The sequence below is a fragment of the Arachis duranensis genome, chromosome 1 (genome assembly GCF_000817695.3).
Source record: "Arachis duranensis cultivar V14167 chromosome 1, aradu.V14167.gnm2.J7QH, whole genome shotgun sequence".
NCBI lineage: Eukaryota > Viridiplantae > Streptophyta > Magnoliopsida > Fabales > Fabaceae > Arachis > Arachis duranensis.
Genome location: NC_029772.3, coordinates 67,972,931 through 67,990,851, shown reverse-complemented (window position 1 = coordinate 67,990,851; position 17,921 = coordinate 67,972,931). Strand labels below are relative to the sequence as shown.

The window sequence follows — 17,921 nt, the reverse complement described above, 5'->3', positions numbered from 1 at the left end:
AATTCAATTTCTGTTCTATTAATTGTGGCAATTCAATTTTTCTTTGTTTAGATTCTGCAATCCCATTCCTCGAATCCCTTTTACATTCAAGCAATTTACATTCCTTGCCATTTAAGTTACTACAATTTACATTTCTTGCACTTTAAGTTTCAGTCATTTACTTTCTTGTTCTTTAAGATTCAGCAAGTTTATTTTCCTGTTCTTTAATTTACTGCAATTCTCCCTTCTCCCTTTACATTCCAAGCAATTTAGCTTCTGTTAAATACAACCCACTCAACCAAAACTTGATTTGCTTGACTAAATCAACCACTAAACTAAAATTGCTCAATCCTTCAATCCCTGTGGGATCGACCTCACTCATGTGAGTTATTATTACTTGATGCGACCCAGTACACTTGCCGGTGAGTTTTGTGTTGGATCGTTTTCCACACATCACACGCATGAACGACGCATACGCGTGGAAAGCCGTCACGTGCTGCATATCAAAATTCGTCGGGGGCAATTTTTAGGCCCGTTTTTGACCCAGTTTCAGGCCCGAAAGTCCTGAATAGATGTAGGGTGTAGCTGAGACTTGACACAATTTTCATTCTCACTTAGTTTTAGTTTTTAGTTTTAGAGAATTCTAGAGAAAAAACTTGCTCTCGTAGGGTTCTTAGTCTTTCATAATTTTTCTTAGTTTTGCTTGGATTGGATCTTGAGAGAGAATTGCTACTATCTTCGGTGGAAATCTTCGTCACTATAGTTTGCTTTTCTTTTACCTTACTCTTGTGCTTTCCATTCAATTGCTTGGATTCATGTTATGATTTTCTTAATTTTACATTTATTAATATAATAAACCATTTCCATATTTAATTCTATTTCTTATTTGAATTTCTTCAATTAATTATCAGCTTTAGAATTTTCCTTATTTAATTTATTTTATTTATCATGTCTCTCATTTCTTCTTATTCCGTGTTATGTGAAAATGGCATTCATATTATGATTTAAAACTCTCAACTTGGCTTGGGAGTTGATTAGTTGGAACTCCTTAAGTTAGAATACTCAAGAGCTAATTTGTAATTGGGGATTGCTAGCTAACTCACTCTTCACTGACTCTAATCCTTCCTTAGGAAGGGATTAGGACTTATGAACCCGAGTTAGTGTCTCCCACTTAACCTTTCTCTACAACTGCTAGAGAATAACTGAGTGGAAGCAATAACCTTTACTTTTGCACTTGAGAAAAGCCAACAAGGATAGAAACTCCAATTAATCTTCTCTCAGCCAAGGCCTCTTAATTCAAATACATAACACCCATTGCCATTATTCATTACTTTGATTTTAATTGTTTATTTCTTCATTTTTAAACCATAAAAATTTCTTAGAAGGATTCCTTATTAATAACTTGCACTCTTTTGTCAACTCTTTGGGAAATGATCTGGGAATTTTACTCCCAGTTAATTGATCTTTAATTGTGACATCCTTTCTAAATTGACAGTGGAATTTGGTCGGTTAAGACTGTACTCACAAGGCAGTTTTCTATCAGTAATTCTTAACCGGCATTTTTTTTCCGCTCATCAGTGTGGAAGGAGCCCTGTTCTCTCATAAAAAAATTCGAAACCCATGGCTCCAAGAAGTGGCAAGACTGCTCTAAGAAACAAGAATGAAGATGACTCAACATTTGTTTTCAAACCTGTTAGATTCTACACCAAGCAACATGAAGAACATTATCACAATATAATGAGTAAGAGGCCAGTGATCCCCGAGGTCAGGTTCAAATTAAAAGAAGAAGAGTACCCGGAGATTAAAGAGCAGATTCAAAAGAGAGGCTGGGAGATTCTAACTAATCCTGAGATCACTGTTGGATATAACATGATCCATGAATTCTATGTAAATCTGTGGATGACAGATAAGCAAAAGAAATATGGAATAGCATTCCATAATTTTAGTACTATGGTCAGTGGGAAGATCATCTATTTTCATCTGGAGAGGGTGAGAGAGATCTTCAAATTACCATTATAGAGGGATGACCCTGAATCCTACAATAGAAGGGTGGTAGCCAACCCGAAGCTGGATCAAGTCCTAGAGGACATATGCCTGCCTGGAACACAATGGATTGAGGATGCAAAAGGCAAGCCAAACCAGCTAAAAAGGATGAACCTCAAGCCAATTGCTAGAGGATGGTCAGACTTCAACGGGCGTTCTATACTCCCCACAAGTAACCACTCTAAAGTCATGATGAGCGGATAATTTATACGCATTTTGGCATTGTTTTTAGGTAGTTTTTAGTAGGATCTAGCTACTTTTAGGGATGTTTTCATTAGTTTTTATGCTAAATTCAAATTTCTGGACTTTACTATGAGTTTGTGTGGTTTTCTGTAATTTCAGGTATTTTCTGGCTGAAATTGAGGGACCTGAGCAAAACTCTGATAGAAGGCTGACAAAGGACTGCTGATGTTGTTGGATTCTGACCTCCCTGCACTCGAAATAGATTTTCGGAACCTACAAAACTCCAAATGGCGCGCTCTCAACGGCGTTGGAAAGTAGACATCAAGAGCTTTCCAGCAATATATAATAGTCCATACTTTATTCGAGATTAGATGACGCAAACTGGCGCTCAACGCCAGTTCCATGCTGCATTCTGGAGTCAAACGCCAGAAACATGTCACAAACCAGAGTTAAACGCCAAAAACACGTTACAACTTGGCGTTTAACTCCAAAAGAAGCCTCTGCACGTGTAAAGCTCAAGCTCAGCCCAAGCACACACCATGTGGGCCCCGAAAGTGGATTTCTGCATCAATTACTTACTTATGTAAACCCTAGTAACTAGTCTAGTATAAATAGAACATTTTATTATTGTATTAGACATCTTTGGATTATTTTTGGATTACCTTATGATCCTTTGATCACGTTCATGGGGGCTGGCCTCTCGGCCATGCCTAATCCTTGATCACTTATGTATTTTCAACGGTGGAGTTTCTACACACCATAGATTAACGTGTGGAGCTCTGCTGTACCTCGAGTTTTAATACAATTACTACTATTTTCTATTCAATTCAGCTTATTCCTGTTCTAAGATATTCGTTGTACTTCAACATGACGAATGTGATTATCCATGACATTCATCATCATTCTCACCTATGAACGCGTACTTGACAACCACTTCCATTCTACCCTAGACCGAACGCATATCTCTTGGATTCCTTGATCAGAATCTTCATGGTATAAGCTAGAATTGATGGCGGCATTCATGAAAATACGAAAAGTCTAAACCTTGTCTGTGGTATTCCGAGTAGGATTCAGGGATTGAATGACTGTGACGAGCTTCAAACTCGCGATTGTTGGGCGTGATGACAAACGCAAAAGAATCAATGGATTTTATTCCGACATGATCGAGAACTGACAGATGATTAGCCGTGCAGTGACAAGAGCATTTGGACCTTTTTCACTGAGAGGATGAGATGTAGCCATTGACAACGGTGATGCCCTACATACAGCTTGCCATGGAAAGGAGTAAGAAGGATTGAAAGTAAGAAAGCAGTATGTTGCAGAGATTCAACAGGGATAAAGCATCTCCATACACTTCTCTGAAATTCCCGCCAATGATTTACATAAGTATTTCTATCTTTATTTTATGCTTTAATTATTATTATTTTTAAACTCCATTATAAACCATTTGAATCCGCCTAACTGAGATTTACAAGATAACCATAGCTTGCTTCATACCAACAATCTCCGTGGGATCGACCCTTACTCACATAAGGTTTATTACTTGGACGACCCAGTGCACTTGCTGGTTAGTTGTGCGGAGTTGTGACTAAGTGTGATTCACGTTTGAGAGCACTACCAAGTCTTTGGTGCCATTGTTGAAGATCACAATTTCGTGCACCAAGTTTTTGGCGCCGTTGCCGGGGATTGTTTGAATTTGGACAACTGACGGTTCATCTTGTTGCTCAGATTAAGTAATTTTCTTTTCAAAAAGTTTTCAAAAATCTTTCAAAATTTTTTCTTTTTCGTTTAAAAAAAATAAAAAAATAATAATTTTCAAAAAAATCCAAAAAAATTAATAAAATCATAAAATCAAAAATACTTTTTGTGTTTCTTGTTTGAGTCTTGAGTCAATTTTTTAAGTTTGGTTTCAATTGCATGTTTTTAAAAATTTATGCATTTTTCGAAAATTTCATGCATGGTGTTCTTCATGATCTTCAAGTTGTTCTTGGTAAGTTTTCTTGTTTGATCTTCATATTTTCTTGTTTTGTGTCTTTTGTTATTTTTCATATGCATTTTTGCATTCATAGTGTCTAAGCATTAAAAATTTCTAAGTTTGGTGTCTTGCATGTTTTTCTTTTCATGAAATTTTTTTCAAAAATAAGTCTTGATGTTCATCTTGATCTTCAAAGTGTTCTTGGTGTTCATCTTGACATTCATAGTGTTCTTGCATGCATCATGTGTTTTGATTCATAATTTTCATGTTGTGAGTCATATTTGTGTTTTTCTCTCTCCTCATTAAAAATTCAAAAAAAATTTTTATCTTTTCCTTATTTTGCTCATAAATTTCGAAAATTTGGGTTGACTTAGTAAAAATTTTTTAAAACTTAGCTATTTCTTATAAGTCAAGTCAAATTTTCAAATTTAAAAATTTTATCTTTCCAAAATCTTTTTCAAAAATCAAATCTTTTTCATTTTTTTATTAATTTTTGAAAATATTTAAAAATATTTTTTCAAAATCTTTTTCTTAATTTTATTTCAAATTTTCGAAACTTTACTAACAATTAATGTGATTGATTAACAAAATTTGATGTTTGTTACTTTCTTGTTAAGAAAGGTTCAATCTTTAAATTCTAGAATCATATCTTTTAGTTTCTTGTTAGTCAAATAATCAATTTTGATTTTAAAAATCAAATCTTTTTCAAAATATCTTTTCCATCATATCTTTTTAATTAAATCTTTTTCAATCATATCTTTTTATCTTTTTCAACAAAATTTGATTTCAAAACATCTTTTCTAACTTCTTATCTTCTCAAAAATGATTTTCAAATCTTTTTCAACTAACTAATTGATTTTTTGTTTGTTTCTTATCTTTTTCAAAACCACCTAACTACTTTTCCCTCTCTATTTTTCGAAAATCACTTCCCTCTTTTTCAAAATTTTCTTAATTAACTAATTGTTTCAAATTTTAATTTTAATTTTATTTCTTCCTTTAATTTTCGAAAATCACTAACTTATTTTTTAAAATTAATTTTCGAAAACTCCTCTCTCTCTTTTTCTTCTATTTATTTATTTATTTACTAACACTTCTCTTCATCTCAAGAATTCGAACCTATCTTCCCCCTTGTGTTTGGAATCTTAACTCTTTTCCTTCTTTTATATCTTTCTTCTTCTACTAACATAAAGGAATCTCTCTACTGTGTTAAAGAGGATCCCTATTATTATTTTCTGTTCCCTTCTTTTTCATATGAGCAGGAGCAAGGATAAGAATATTCATGTTGAAGCAGATCCTGAACCTGAAAGGACTCTGAAGAGGAAACTAAGAGAAGCTAAATTACAACAATCCAGAGACAACCTTACAGAAATTTTTGAAAAGGAAGAGGAGATGGCAGCCGAAAATAATAATGCAAGGAGAATGCTTGGTGATTATACTACACCTACTTCCAATTTTGATGGAAGAAGCATCTCAATCCCTGCCATTGGAGCAAACAATTTTGAGCTGAACCCTCAACTAGTTGCTCTAATGCAACAGAACTGCAAGTTCCATGGACTTTCATCAGAAGATCCCTACCAATTTTTAACTGAGTTCTTGTAGATCTGCGAGACAATTAAGACTAATGGAATAGATCCTGAAGTCTACAGGCTCATGCTTTTCCCTTTTACTGTAAGAGACAGAGCTAGAACATGGTTGGACTCACAACCTAAAGATAGCCTAGACTCCTGGGATAAGCTGGTCACGGTCTTCTTGGCTAAGTTCTTTCCTCCTCAAAAGCTGAGCAAGCTTAGAGTGGATGTTTAGACCTTTAAACAAAAAGATGGTGAATCCCTCTATGAAGCTTGGGAAAGATACAAGCAGATGACTAAAAAGTGTCCTTCTAACATGCTTTCAGAGTGGACCATTCTGGATATATTATATTATGGTCTATCTGAGTTCTCTAAGATGTCACTGGACCATTCTGCAGGTGGATCTATTCACCTAAAGAAAACGCCTGCAGAAGCTCAAGAACTTATTGACATGGTTGCAAATAACCAGTTCATGTACACTTCTGAGAGGAATTCCGTGAATAATGGGATGCCTCAGATGAAGGGAGTTCTTGAAATTGATGCTCTGAATGCCATATTGGCTCAGAACAAAATGTTGACTCAGCAAGTCAACATGATTTCTCAAGGTCTGAATGGATGGCAAAATGCATCCAACAGTACTAAAGAGGCATCTTCTGAAGAAGAAACTTATGATCCTGAGAACCCTACAATGGCAGAGGTAAATTACCTGGGTGAACTCTATGGGAACACCTATAATTCATCATGGAGAAATCATCCGAATTTTTCATGGAAGGATCAACAAAAGCCTTAACAAGGCTTTAATAATGGTGGAAGAAATAGGCTCAGCAATAGCAAGCCTTTTCCATAATCTTCTCAGCAACAGACAGAGAATCCTGAGCAGAGCTCCTCTAACTTAGCAAACATAATCTCTGATCTGTCTAAGGCCACTTTAAGTTTCATGAGTGAAACAAGGTCCTTCATCAGAAATTTGGAGGCACAAGTGGGCCAGCTGAGTAAGAAAGTCACAGAAACTCCTCCTAGTACTATCCCAAGCAATACTGAAGAGAATCCAAAAAGAGAGTGCAAGGCCATTGACATAATCAACATGGCTGAACCTAGAGAGGAATGAGAGGACGTGAACCCCGATGAGGAAGACCTCATGGGACGTCTCTCAAGCAAGAAGGAGTTCCCTATTGAGGACCCAAAGGAATCTGAAGGTTATATAGAGACCATAGAGATCCTATTAAATCTCTTTCTGCCATTCATAAGCTCTGAAGACTATTCTTCCTCTAAAGAGGATGAAGATATAACTCGAGAGCAAGTTGCTCAATATCTAGGAGCCATCATGAAGCTGAATGCCAAATTGTTTGGTAATGAGACTTGTGAAGGTGAACCTCCCTTGCTCATTAGTGAACTAGATACATGGGTTCAGCAAACTTTACCCTAAAAGAAACAAGGTCCTGGTAAATTCTTAATACCCTGTACCATAGGCACCATGACCTTTGAGAAAGCTCTGTGTGACCTGGGGTCAGGCATAAATCTTATGCCACTATCTGTAATGGAGAAGCTGGGGATCATTGAGGTACATCCTGCCACATTCTCATTACAAATGGCAGACAAGTCAGTAAGACAAGCTTATAGATTGGTAGAGGACGTATTAATAAAGATTAAAGGCCTTTACATCCCTGCTGATTTCATAATCTTAGACACTAGGAAGGAGAAGAATGAATGCATCATCCTTGGAAGACCCTTCCTAGCCACAGCAGGAGCTGTGATTGATGTTGACAGAGGAGAGTTAGTCCTTTAATTGAATGGGGACTACCTTGTATTTAAAGCTCAAGGATACTCCTCTGCAACCATGGAGAGGAAGCATGAAAAGCTTCTCTTAATACAGAGTCAAACAAAGCCCCCACAATCAAACTCTAAGTTTGGTGTTGGGAGGCCACAACCAAACTCTAAGTTTGGTGTTGAATCCCCGCATTCAAACTCTAAGTTTAGTGTTGGGAGTCTACAACATTAACCTGATCACTTGTAAGGCTCCATGAGAGCCCACTGTCAAGCTATTGACATTAAAGAAGTGCTTATTGGGAGGCAACCCAATTTTTATTTATCTAATTTTATTTTTTATTTTATTGTTCTTTTGTGTTTTATTAGGATTATGATCATGTGGAGTCACAAAATAATTACTAAAATTAAAAACAAAATAAAAAACAGCAAAAGAAATAGCACACCCTGGAGGAAAGGCTTAATGGCGTTTAAATGCCAGTAAGGAGAATCTGGCTGGCGTTCAACCCCAAAACAGAGCATGGATCTGGTGTTGAACGCCAGAAACATGCAGTAATCTGGCATTTAAATGCCACGATTGCACACTGAGGAAAGCTGGCGTTCAACGTCAGAAACATGCTGCAGACTAGCGTTGAACGCCCAAAACAAGCATGGAACTGGCGTTTAACGCCAGAAACAAGCATCAATCTGACGTTAAACACCAGGATTGTATACAGAGGGTGTTTTACATGCCTCATTAGTGCATGAATGTAAATCCTTAACACCTCAAGATCTGTGGACCCCATAGGATCATCTCAGGATCCGTGGACCCCACGGGATCCCTACCTACCTCAACTCACCCTCTCTCTCTTTTTCACACAATCCAATAAACATTCTTCCCCAAAACCCTTCACCAATCACCTCAATCTCTCTTCCCCATCACCTCTTCACCACTCACATCCATCCACTCTTCCCCCTAAACCCCACCTACCATCAAATTCAAAATCCATTTCCCACCCAAACCTATCCAATATGGCCGAACCTTAACACCTCTCCCTCCACTATATAAACCCCTCTATCCTTCTTCATTTTCACACAACACAACCTTCTCTTTTCCCCCTTGGCCGAATACACAATCCTCTCTCCCTCTCCTTCATATCTTTTTCTTCCTCTTCTATTCTTTCTTTTTTTTGCTCGTGGGCAAGCAATATTCTAAGTTTAGTGTGGTAAAAGCATATCTTTTTGTTTTTCCATAACCATTGATGGCACCTAAGGCTGGAGAAACCTCTAGAAAATGGAAAGGGAAGACAAAAGCATCCACCTCCGAGTCATGGGAGATGGAGAAATTCATCTCAAAAGCCTATCAAGACCACTTCTATGAAGTTGTGGCCAAAAAGAAGGTGATCCCCGAGGTCCCTTTCAAGCTCAAGAAAAATGAGTATTCAGAGATCCGACATGAGATCCAAAGAAGAGGTTGGGAAGTTCTGACCAATCCCATTCAACAAGTCAGAATCTTAATGGTTCAAGAATTCTATGCCAATGCATGGATCACTAGGAACCATGATTAAAGTATAAACCTGAATCCAAAGAATTATCTTATAATGGTTCGGGGGAAATACTTAGATTTCAATCCGGAAAATGTAAGGTTGGCGTTCAACTTTCCCATGATGCAAGGAGATGCACGCCCCTATACTAGAAGGGTCAACTTTGATCAAAGGTTGGACCAAGTCCTTATGGACATATGTGTGGAAGGAGCTCAATGGAAAAGAGACTCAAAAGGCAAGCCGGTTCAACTAAGAAGACTGGACCTCAAGCATGTTGCTAGAGGATGGTTGGAGTTCATCCAACGCTCCATCATCCCCACTAGCAACCGATCCGAAGTTACTGTGGATCGGGCCATCATGATTTATAGCATCATGATTGGAGAGGAAGTAGAAGTTCATGAAGTCATCTCTCTTGAGTTCTACAAAATAGCCAAAAAGTCTTCCACTATGGCAAGGCTAGCTTTTCCTCATCTTATTTGCCATCTATGTTACTCAGCTGGAGTTATCATAGAAGGAGACATCTCCATTGAGGAGGATAAACCCATCACTAAGAAGAGGATGGAGCAAACAAGAGAGCCCACTCATGGATCCCAAGAGACGCATGAGGAAGCTCATCACCAAGGAACCCCTGAGATGCCTCAAGGGATGCACTTTCCTCCCAACAACTATTGGGAACAACTCAACACTTCTCTAGAAGACTTGAGTTACAACATGGATAAATTAAGGGTGGAACATCAAGAACACTCCATCATTCTCCATGAGATTAGAGAAGATCAAAGAGCAATGAAGGAGGAGCAACAAAGGCAAGGAAGAAACATAGAAGAGCTCAAGGATATCATTGGTTCTTCAAGAAGAAAGCACCACCATCACTAAGGTGGACTCATTCCTTGTTCTTATTTCTCTGTTTTTCGATTTTTAAGCTTCATGTTTATATATGTTTGTGTCTTTACTACATGATCATTAGTGTCTAGTAACTATGTCTTAAGGCTATGAATAATTCCATGAATCCTTCACCTCTCTTAAATGAAAAATGTTTCTAATACAGAAGAATAAGAAGTACATGAGTTTCGAATTTATCCTTGAAATTAGTTTAATTATATTGATGTGGTGACAATACTTTTTATTTTCTGAATGAATGCTTAAACTGTGCATATTTTTTTGATTTTGTTGTTTATGAATGTTAAAATTGTTGGCTCTTGAAAGAATGATGAACAAAGAGAAATGTTATTGATAATCTGAAAAATCATGAAATTGATTCTTGAAGCAAGAAAAAGCAGTGAAAAAGCAAAAGCTTACGAAAAAAAATATGAAAGAAAAAGAAAAAGCAAGTAGAAAAAGCCAATAGCCCTTAAAACCAAAAGGTAAGGGTAAAAAGAATCCAAGGCTTTGAACATCAATGGATAGAAGGGCCCAAGGAAATAACATCCAGGCCTAAGCGGCTAAATCAAGCTGTCCCTAACCATGTACTTGTGGCATGTAGGTCCAAGTGAAAAGCTTGAGATTGAGTGGTTAAAGTCGTGATCCAAAGCAAAAAGAGTGTGCTTAAGAGCTCTGGACACCTCTAACTGGGGACTTTAGCAAAGCTGAGTCACAATCTAAAAAGGTTCACCCAGTCATGTGTCTGTGGCATTTATGTATCTGGTGGTAATACTGGAAAACAAAGTGCTTAGGGCCACGGCCAAGACTCGTAAAAGTAGCTGTGTTCAAGAATCAACATACTTAACTAGGAGAATCAATAACACTATCTGAAACTCTGAATTCCTATAGATGCCAATCATTCTGAACTTCAAAGGAAAAAGTGAGATGCCAAAACTTTTTATGCTAAATTCACATTTTTGGACTTTACTATGAGTTTGTGTGTTTTTCTGTGATTTTAGGTATTTTCTGGCTGAAATTAAGGGACCTGAGCAAAACTCTGATAGAAGGCTGACAAAGGATTACTGATGCTGTTGGATTCTAACCTCCCTACACTCGAAATAGATTTTCTGGAGCTACAGAACTCCAAATGGTGCGCTTTTAGTGGCATTGGAAAGTAGACATCCAGAGATTTCTAGCAATATATAATAGTCCATACTTTGTTCGAGATTTGACGACGCAAACTGGCATTCAACTCCAGTTCCATGCTGCATTCTGGAGTCAAACGCCAGAAACACGTCACGAACCAGAGTTGAACGCCAAAAACACGTTACAACTTGGCGTTCAACTCCAAAAGAAGCCTCTGCACGTGTAAAGCTCAAGCTCAGCCCAAGCACTTCTGCATCAATTACTTACTTATGTAAACCCTAGTAGCTAGTCTAGTATAAATAGGACATTTTATTATTGTGTTAGACATCCTGGATTGTATTTTTGATCCTGTGATCACGTTTTGGGGGGCTGGCCATTTGGCCATGCCTGGACCACCACTTATGTATTTTCAACGGTGGAGTTTCTACACACCATAGATTAAGAGTATGGAGCTCTGCTGTACCTCGAGTTTTAATGCAATTACTACTATTTTCTATTCAATTCAGTTTATTCCTGTTCTAAGATATTCGTTGCACTTTAACATGATGAATGTAATGATTTGTGACACTCATTATCATTCTCACCTATGAAGGCATGACTGACAACCACTTCCGTTCTACCTTAGACCGAACGCATATCTCTTGGATTCCTTAATCAGAATCTTCGTGGTATAAGCTAGAATTGATGGCGGCATTCATGAGAATCCGGAAAGTCTAAACCTTGTTTGTGGTATTCTGAATAGGATTCAGAGATTGAATGACTGTGATGAGCTTCAAACTCGCGATCGTTGGGCGTGATGACAAATGCAAAAGAATCAATGGATTCTATTCCGACATGATCGAGAACCGACAGATGATTAGCCGTGCTGTGATAGAGCATTCGGACCATTTTCACTGAGAGGATGGGATGTAGCCATTGACAACGGTGATGCCCTACATACAGCTTGCCATGGAAAGGAGTAAGAAGGATTGGATGAAAGCAGTAGGAAAGCAGAGATTCAGAAGGAGCACAGCATCTTCATACGCCTATCTGAAATTTCCACTGATGATCTACATAAGTATCTTTATCTTTTTTTATGTTTTATTTATTATTATTTTTGAAAACCAATATAACCATTTATTATTCGCCTAACTGAGATTTACAACATGACCATAGCTTGCTTCATACAAACAATCTCCATGGGATCGACCCTTACTCACGTAAGGTTTATTACTTAGACGACCTAGTGCACTTGCTGGTTAGTTGTGCGAAGTTGTGAAGTTATGTTTGGACCATGGTATCATGCACCAAGTTTTTGGCGCCATTACGAGGGAGAAAACGAACATGAATGCCATTATCAGAAATCACAATTTCGCCTATCAAGTTTTTGGCGCCGTTGCCGGGGATTGTTCGAGTTTGGACAACTGACGGTTCATCTTGTTGCTCAGATTAGGTAATTTTCTTTTTATTTTCGAAAAAAATATTATTTTTCAAAATTCTTTTGAAAAAATTTTTCCTTTTGTTTTCAAAAATTATTCTAAATTTTTAAGAATGAATTCTAGAGTTTCATGGTAACATGTTGAAGCCTGGCTGGCTGTAAAGCCATATCCAAATTCTGTTGGATTGAGGCTTCCACTTGTCAACATAAAAGGCATGTATATGGAGTTGGATGAGGTATCAGCTGTTGCATGCCTAATTTATATCCTAAAGCTGGCTAGCTATTAAAAATTTTGAATTTCTTATTTTCTTTTTCCTATAAAATTTCGAAAGAAAATACAAAAAAATTATAAAATCATAAAAACCAAAAATATTTTGGGATTCTTGTTTGAGTCTTGTGTCATGTTTTAAGTTTGGTTTCAATTGCATATTCATCTTGTTCTTGCATTTTTTGAAAATTCATGCATTCATAGTGTTCTTCATGATCTTCAAGTTGTTCTTGGTAAGTCTTCTTGTTTGATCTTTAAATTTTCTTGTTTTGTGTCGTATGATGTTTTTCATATGCATTTTTGCATTCATAGTGTCTAAGCATAAAAAATTTCTAAGTTTGGTGTCTTGCAAGTTTTCTTTGCATCAAAATTTTTTTTCAAAAATATATTCTTGATGTTCATCATGAGCTTCAAAGTGTTCTTGGTGTTCATCTTGACATTCATAGTGTTCTTGCATGCATCATTGGTTTTGATCCAAAAATTTTCATGTTTTGGGTCATTTTTATGTTTTTCCCTCTCATCATTCAAAATTCAAAAATCAAAAAATATCTTTTCCTTATTTCTCTCAAAAATTTTGAAAATTTGAGTTGACTTAGTCAAAAATTTTTAAAACTTAGCTATTTCTTATAAGTCAAGTCAAATTTTCATTTTTAAAAAATCTTATCTTTTCAAAAAACTTTTTCAAAAATTAAATCTTTTTCATTTTTTATGATTTTCGAAAATTTGAAAACATTTTTCAAATTTTTTTCTTAATTTTATTTCAAATTTTCGAAACTTTGCTAACAATTAATGTGATTGATTCAAAAATTTGAAGTTTGTTACTTTCTTATTAAGAAAAGTTCAATTTTTAAATTCTAGAATCATATCTTTTAGTTTATTGTTAGTCAAGTAATTAATTTTAATTTTAAAAATTAAATCTTTTTCAACCATATCTTTTTAATCATATCTTTTTATCATATCTTTTTAAATCATATCTTTTTCAAAAAGTTGACTTCAAAAACAATCTTTTCTAACTTCTTATCTTTTCAAAATTGAATTTCGAATCTTTTTCAACTAACTAATTGACTTTTGTTTGTTTCTTATCTTTTTCAAAACCACCTAACTAATTTTATCTCTCTAATTTTCGAAAATTTCCTCTCTCCTTTTCAAAATTCTTTTTAATCAACTAATTGTTTTAAATTTTAATTTTAATTTTAATTCTTCTTTTAATTTTCAAAAATCACTAACCCTTTTTCAAAATTAATTTTCAAATTCTATCCCTCTCATCTCCTTCTATTTGTTTATTCATTTACTAACACTACTCTTTATCTCAAAGAATCTGAACCTATCTTCACCCTTCTGTTTGGATTCTTACCTTTTCCATCTTCTATTCTCTTCTTCTTCTACTAACATAAAGGAATCTCTCTACTGTGGTAAAGAGGATCCCTATTATTATTTTATGTTCCCTTCTTTTTCATATGAGCAGGAGCAAGGACAAGAACATTCTTGTTGAGGCAGATCCTAAACCTGAAAGGACTCTGAAGAGGAAATTAAGAGAAGCTAAATTACAACAATCCAGAGACAACCTTACAGAAATTTTTTAAAAGGAAGAGGAGATGGCAGCCAAAAATAATAATGCAAGAAGGATGCTTAGTGATTATACTACACCTACTTCCAAGTTTGATCGAAGAAGCATCTCAATCCCCGCTATTGGAGCAAATAACTTTAAGCTGAAACCTCAACTAGTTGCTCTACTGCAACAGAACTACAAGTTCCATGGACTTCCATCAGAAGATTCCTACCAGTTTTTAACTGAGTTCTTGCAGATCTATGAGACTATTAAGACTAATGGAGTAGAACCTGAAGTCTACAAGCTCATGCTTTTCCCCTTTGTTGTAAGAGACAGAGCTAGAATATGGTTGGATTCACAACCTAAAGATAGCCTAGACTCATGGAATAAGCTGGTCGCGGCCTTCTTGGCTAAGTTCTTCCCTCCTCAAAAGCTAAGCAAGCTTAGAGTGGATGTTCAGACTTTCAAACAAAAGTATGGTGAATCCCTCTATGAAGCTTGGGAAAGATACAAGCAGATGACCAAAAGGTGTCCTTCTGACATGCTTTCAGAGTGGACCATTCTGGATATATTCTATTATGGTCTATCCAAGTTCTCTAAGATTTTACTGGACCATTCTGCAGGTGGATCCATTCACCTAAAGAAAACACCTGAAGAAGCTCAAGAACATATTGACATGGTTGAAATAACCAGTTCATGTACACTTCTGAGAGGAATTCCGTGAATAATGGGACGCCTCAGAGGAAGGGAGTTCTTGAAATTGATGCTCTGAATGCCATATTGGCTCAGAACAAAATGTTGACTCAGCAAGTCAACATGATTTCTCAAAGTTTGAATGGATGGCAAAATGCATCCAACAGTACTAAAGAGGCATCTTCTGAAGAAGAAGCTTACGATCTTGAGAACCCTGCAATAGCAGAGGTAAATTACATGGGTGAACCTTATGGAAACACCTATAATTCATCATGGAGAAATCATCCAAATTTCTCATGGAAGGATCAACAAAAGCCTCAACAAGGCTTTAATAATGGTGGAAGAAATAGGCTCATCAATAGAAAGCCTTATCCATCATATTCTCAGCAACAGACAGAGAATTCTGAGCAGAGCACCTCTAATTTAGCAAACTTAGTCTCTGATCTGTCTAAGGCCACTTTAAGTTTCATGAGTAAAATAAGGCCCTCCATTAGAAATTTGGAGCACAAGTGGGCCAGCTGAGTAAGAAAGTCACTGAAACTCCTCCTAGTACTCTCCCAAGCAATACTGAAGAGAATCCAAAAAGAGAGTGCAAGGCCATAGACATAATCAACATGGCTGAACCTAGGGAGGAAGGAGAGGATGTAAATCCCAATGAGGAAGACCTCATGGGACGTCTCTCAAGCAAGAAGGAGTTCCCTATTAAGGACCTAAAGGAATCTGAGGCTCATATAGAGACCATAGAGATTCCATTAAGCCTCCTTCTGCCATTCATGAGCTCTGAAAACTATTCTTCCTCTGAAGAGGATGAAGATGTAACTGAAGAGCAAGTTTCTCAATATCTAGGAGCCATCATGAAGCTGAATGCCAAATTGTTTGGTAATGAGACTTGGGAAGGTGAACCTCCCTTGCTCATTAATGAACTAGATACATGGGTTCAGCAAACTTTACCTCAAAAGAAACAAGATCCTGGTAAATTCTTAATACCATGTACCATAGGCACCATGACCTTTGAGAAAGCTCTGTGTGACCTGGGGTCAGGCATAAATCTTATGCCACTCTCTGTAATGGAGAAGCTGGGGATCATTGAGGTACAGCCTGCTATATTTTCACTACAAATGGCAGACAAGTCAGTAAGACAAGCTTATGGATTAGTAGAGGACGTGTTAGTAAAGGTTGAATGCCTTTACATCCCTACTGATTTCATAATCTTAGACACTAGGAAGGAGGAGGATGAATGCATCATCCTTAGAAGACCTTTCCTAGCCACAGCAGGAGCTGTGATAGATGTTAATAGAGGAGAATTAGTCCTTCAATTGAATGGGGACTACCTTGTGTTTAAGACCCAAGGGTGTTCTTCTGTAACAATAGAGAGGAAGCATAAAAAGCTTCTCTCAGTACATAGTCAAACAGAGCCCCCACAATCAAACTCTAACTTTGGTATGGGGAGGCCACAGCCAAACTCCAAGTTTGGTGTTGAATCCCCACATCCAAACTCTAAGTTTGGTGTTGGGAGTCTATAACATTGACCTGATCACCTGTGAGGCTCCATGAGAGCCCACTATCAAGCTATTGATATTAAAGAAGCGCTTATTGAGAGGCAACCCAATTTTTATTTATCTAATTTTATTTTTCTTTTATTGTTCTTTTATGTTTTATTAGGTTCATGATCATGTGGAGTCACAAAATAAATACTAAAACTAAAAATAGAATAAAAAAATAGCAGAAGAAACAACACACCCTGGAGGAAGGACTTACTGGCGTTTAAACGCCAGTAAGGAGCATCTGGCTGGCGTTCAACGCTAGAACAGAGCATGGATCTGGCGTTGAATGCCAGAAACAAGCAGCATCCTGGTGTTCAAACGCCAGGAATACACCCTGAGGAGAGCTGGCGATGAACGCCAGAAACAAGCATGGAACTGGTGTTCAACGCCAGAAACATGCTACAAATGGGCGTTGAACGCCTAAAACAAGCATGAAGCTGGCGTTCAACGCCAGAAACAAGCATCAATCTGGCGTTGAACGATAGGATTGCATGCAGAGGGCATTTTACACGCCTCATTGGTGCAGGGATGTAAATCCTTGACACCTCAAGATCTGTGGACCCCACATGATCCCCACCTACCTCAACTCACCTTCTCTCCTCTTCACACAATCCAATAAACACTCTTCCCCAAAACCCTTCACCAATCACCTCAATCTCTCTTCCCCATCACCTCTTCACCACTCACATCCATCCATAAATCCTTTATCTCTCTTAAATGAAAAATGTTTTAATACAAAAAGAACAAGAAGTACATGAGTTTCGAATTTATCCTTGAATTTAGTTTAGTTATATTGATGTGGTGATAATACTTTTTGTTTTCTGAATGAATGCTTGAACAGTGCATATTTTTTATCTTGCTGTTCATGAATGTTAAAATTGTTGGCTCTTGAAAGAATGATGAACAAAGAGAAATGTTACTGATGATCTGAAAAATCATAAATTTGATTCTTGAAGCAAGAAAAAGCAGTGAATAGCAAAACCTTGCGAAAAAAATAGAAAGAAAAAAAACCTAGTAGAAAAAGCCAATAGCCCTTAAAACCAAAAGGCAGGGGTAAAAAGGATCCAAGGCTTTGAGCATCAATGGATAGGAGGGCCCAAGGAAATTAAATCCAGGGCTAAGCGGCTAAATCAAGTTGTCCCTAACTATGTGCTTGTGGCATGCAGGTCCAAGTGAAAAGCTTGAGACTGAGTGGTTGAAGTCGTGATCCAAAGCAAAAAGAGTGTGCTTAAGAGCTCTGGACACCTCTAACTGGGGACTTTAGCAAAGCTGAGTCACAATCTGAAAAGGTTTATCCAGTCATGTGTCTGTGGCATTTATGTATCCGGTGGTAATACTGGAAAATAAAATTTTTAGGGCCACGGCCAAGACTCATAAAAGTAGCTGTGTTCAAGAATTAACATACTTAACT

The 17,921-nt window shown here is 37.0% G+C and overlaps 1 non-coding gene across 1 annotated transcript; it reads right to left on the bottom strand.

Moving 5' to 3' along the window:
- Positions 1-5,962: 5,962 nt before the first annotated feature.
- Positions 5,963-6,070, bottom strand: LOC127742912 (small nucleolar RNA R71). Its single transcript, XR_008004266.1, has one exon. It is a non-coding gene; the product is annotated as a small nucleolar RNA R71 (small nucleolar RNA).
- Between the last annotated feature and the right edge of the window lie 11,851 nt (positions 6,071-17,921).